Consider the following 4,619-nt stretch of genomic DNA (forward strand, 5'->3'; position numbering starts at 1 on the left):
TAAACACTAATGCTTAGGCTTAGGTGGCTCCATCGACCCCGATGCACCATAAACCCTAATGGTTAGGTTTAGGTGGTTTCGTCGACCCCTAGCCACCATAAACCCTAATGGTTAGGTTTAGGTGGTTCCGTCGACCCCTAGCCACCATAAACCCTAATGGTTAGGTTTAGGTGGTTCCGTCGACCCCTAGCCACCATAAACCCTAATGGTTAGGTAAGGTGGCTCCATCGACCCCGAGGCACCGTAAACACTAATGACCATAGGAATAAGGAAGACTCGTTCGCTTTAAAGCAGCAAGACCGGAAAAAGTTCCTTCGCTAACCTGTTGGCTTAGTGAATAGTTCTTCCTTCATTGAAGAAGAGACCTATTTTCCACCTTAGGTTAAGGTGGCTCCGTTGACCCCTAGCCACCATAAACACTAATGCTTAGTTTTAGTGGTTCCATCGACCCCGAGGCACCGTAAACCCTAATGCTTACGTTAAGGTGGCTCCGTCGACCCCGAGGCACCGCAAACACTAATGCTTAGGTTAAGGTGGCTCCGTTGACACCTAGCCACCATAAACACTAAAGCTTAGGTTTAGTGGTTCCGTCGACCCAGAGGCACTGCGATACGTCCATTTTGTGTCATGCTTTTATATCGATATTTATTGCATTATGGGCTGTTATTACACGTTATGTCACAATACTTATGGCTATTCTCTCTTATTTTACAAGGTTTACATGAAGAGGGAGAATGCCGGCAACTGGGATTCTGGGATGGAAAAGGAGCAAATATTGGAGACCTATTCTGTACAGCTCCAAAAGTCCTGAAACTCCACGAAAGTCATTTTGGGAATTAATAAAAAATATTCAGCAGAAGAATTACCTGAGGGGGGCCACCCACCACCCACGAGGGTGGGGGCGCGCCCCCTGCCTCGTGGGCCACCTGGCAGCCCTCCGGTGCCCATCTTCTGCTATATGAAGCCGTTTACAATAGAAAAAAATCATAAGCAAGCTTACGGGACGAAACTCCACAGCCACGAGGCGAAACCTTGGCGGAACCAATCTAGGGCTCCGGCGGAGCTGTTCTGCCGGGGAAACTTCCCTCCGGGAGGGGGAAATCATCACCATCGATCCTCTCATCGGGAGGGGGTCAATCTCCATCAACATCTTCACCAACACCATCTCCTCTCAAAACCTAGTTCATCTCTTGTATCCAATCTTTGTACCAAAATCTCAGATTGGTACCTCTGGGTTGCTAGTAGTGTTGATTACTCCTTGTAGTTGATGCTAGTTGGTTTATTTGGTGGAAGATCATATGTTCAGATCCTTAATGCATATTAATACTCCTATGATTATGAACATGCTTTGTGAGTAGTTACGTTTGTTCCTGAGGACATGGGTGAAGTCTTGCTATTAGTAGTCATGTGAATTTGGTATTAGTTCGATATTTTGATGAGATGTATGTTGTCTCTCCTCTAGTGGTGTTATGTGAACGTCGACTACATGACACTTCACCATTATTTGGGCCTAGAGGAAGGCATTGGGAAGTAATAAGTAGATGATGGGTTGCTAGAGTGACAGAAGCTTAAACCCTAGTTTATAAGTTGCTTCGTAAGGGGCTGATTTGGATCCATATATTTCATGCTATGGTTAGGTTTACCTTAATAATTCTTTTGTAGTTGCGGATGCTTGCAATAGGGGTTAATCATAAGTGGGATGCTTGTCCAAGAAAGGATAGTGCCCAAGCACCGGTCCACCCACATATCAAATTATCAAAGTAACGAACGCGAATCATATGAGCGTGATGAAAACTAGCTTGACAATAATTCCCATGTGTCCTCGGGAGCGCTTTACTCATTATAAGAACTTGTCCAGGCTTGTACTTTGCTACAAAAAGGATTGGTCCACCTTGCTGCACCTTATTTACTTTCACTGCTTGCTACCCGCTACAAATTATCTTATCACAAAACTATCTGTTACCTACAATTTCAGTGCTTGCAGAGAATACCTTACTGAAAACCGCTTGTCATTTCCTTCTACTCCTCGTTGGGTTCGACATTCTTACTTATCGAAAGTACTACGATAGATCCCCTACACTTGTGGGTCATCAAGACTCTTTTTCGGCACCGCTGCCGGGGAGTGAAGCGCCTTTGGTAAGTGGAACTTGGTAAGGAAACATTTATATAGTGTGCTAAAATTTACTGTCACTTGTTACTATGGAACATAATCCTTTGAGGGGCTTGTTCGGGGTATCTTCACCCCGACCAATAGAGAAAAGAGTTGCTCCTCAACCTACTGAACCTACTGAAAATGTTTACTTTGAAATTCCTTTGGGTATGGTAGAGAAACTGCTAGCTAATCCCTTTGCAGGAGATGGAACATTGCATCCCGATTTACACCTTATCTATGCGGATGAAGTTTGTGGATTATTTAAGCTTGCAGGTATTCCCAATGATGTTATCAAGAAGAAGGTTTTCCCTTTATCTTTTAAGGGAGACGCATTGACATGGTATAGGCTATGTGATGATATGGGATCCTGGGACTATAAACGATTAAAATTGGAATTTCACCAGAAGTTTTATCCTATGCATCTTGTTCATCGTGATCGCAATTATATATATAATTTTTGGCCTCGCGAAGGATAAAGCACCGCTCAAGCTTGGTGGAGGCTTAAGTCAATGTTATATTCATGCCCCAATCATGAGCTCTCAAGAGAAATGATTATTCAAAAAATTTATGCTCGGCTTTCTCTCAATGATCGCTCCATGCTCGATACTTCTTGTGCTAGGTCTTTTATGATGAAGACTATTGTATTCAAATGGGATTTATTGGAAAGAATTAAATGCAACTCTGAAGATTGGGATTCCGACGATGGTAACGAGTGAGGTATGACACCTAAGTTTGATTGTGTTAAATGTTTTATGGATACCGATGCTTTTCATGGATTTAGCACTAAATATGGACTTGATTCTGAGATAGTAGCTTCTTTCTGTGAATCATTTGCTACTCATGTTGATCTCCCTAAGGAGAAGTGGTTTAAATATAATCATCGCACTAAAGTAAAAGTAGTTGCACCTATTATAGTTGAAGAAAAGACTATCACTTATAATGATCCTATTGTTCCTACTACTTATATTGAGAACCACTAGTAGAAAAAGGGTCAAACGTGAAGCACATTAGTGCCGGTTTGTATTTGAGTCGGCACTAATGTATACATTAGTGCCGGTTCCAACGGCTAGCCGGGCCGCTTTCATTAGTACCGGTTCGTGGAGAACCTTTAGCACCGGTTCGTGCCACGAACCGGTACTAATGAGAGTGGTGGCAGGATGTTGTCAGACAGGTGCCCCTCCAACCCCTTTAGTACCGGTTCTTGGCAAGAACCGGTACTAAAGGTCGTCCTACATAGACCCTTCGTCCACCCGAGCTCACTCTGTTCTTCCCCTTTCCCCTCTCCTCTCTGTTCTTCCCCTCTTCCTCTCGAGCTCATCACACATTTTGCCCAAAATTTGTCAAGATTTGAAGGCCCCCATCCATTCAAATGATCACAAAGGTTAGCAACTTTGTCCTTTCATCTCTCCATTGCTAGATTAGCTCTTGCAATGCTTTATATAGTGATTAATTTGTGAGTTTAGTAATTTGGGAGGATATATATATATATGTGTGCTAGTATTTGATTTATATGCAATTTGAGGTCAAAAATAACACTTAGTTTTCATATGTAGGTGTGGTTTACTTAGTGCCTTCTAAATCTCCATCGTAGCCACCGTCGATCGCCCGCACCGTCCCGTCGCCGGCACCACCTTGTGGTGAGCCTCTAGTTCATGAAATTTTACATAAAAATTGATGTTTGTGTGATTTGGATATATAGTTACTCGTATAATTATCTTACCCGTACGTTGTTTGTTATACATATAGTGCCATGGTTTTGATATCCGTCCCCGTCGGCCCTAGTCCTTGTTATGATTCGGATGTGGTATGTATATTCTCTTTTAAAACTAGTTGCATTTTGTGTTTATGACAAATTATGCCCATCAAGTTGACATAGAAATTTTTTCTAGGAGGTATGTGAACTGGAAATTCCAACCGACCCTATTGCCGAGAGGTTAAATTTAGTTGAAAGAGAAAACGAGTACTTGAAAGAAAAATTGAAAAGAATTGAGGGGGAGAAGATGGAATTGGAGTTGCATGTTGCCGATGTCGTCGATGATCACAAGATGAAGATGGAGAAAATGCGCTTGAAGATTAGAAAGATTAGAAAATATGCCATCGATAGTGAGGCTTGGTATCATTATGCTGTTGGATCCATTGTTACCTTAGTTGTGATCTTGATCGTATTTGTTGTTGCATTTAAATGCTTTAGCTAGAGAGTTATTTGTTTGTTGCATTTAAGTGTTGTATGAACTTTATGTATGAACTTGTATTAATTTGGTCTATTCGGTGTTGTGTAATGAAGATGAGCCAGCAATGGATGTACGATGACCGATGCTCTCCCCAGTTCGTTGAGGGCGTGCATACTTTTCTGCTTGCGGCTGAGGCAAACAAGTGGGCGGATGGTTTTATGCCTTGTCCATGTGCTCGCTGTAAGAATGGTCACAATTGCTCTACGTCAAGAACCATTCACGTCCACCTGTTTAAG

This window comes from Triticum dicoccoides, chromosome 3A, assembly GCF_002162155.2.
Source record: "Triticum dicoccoides isolate Atlit2015 ecotype Zavitan chromosome 3A, WEW_v2.0, whole genome shotgun sequence".
Classification (NCBI taxonomy): Eukaryota; Viridiplantae; Streptophyta; class Magnoliopsida; order Poales; family Poaceae; genus Triticum; species Triticum dicoccoides.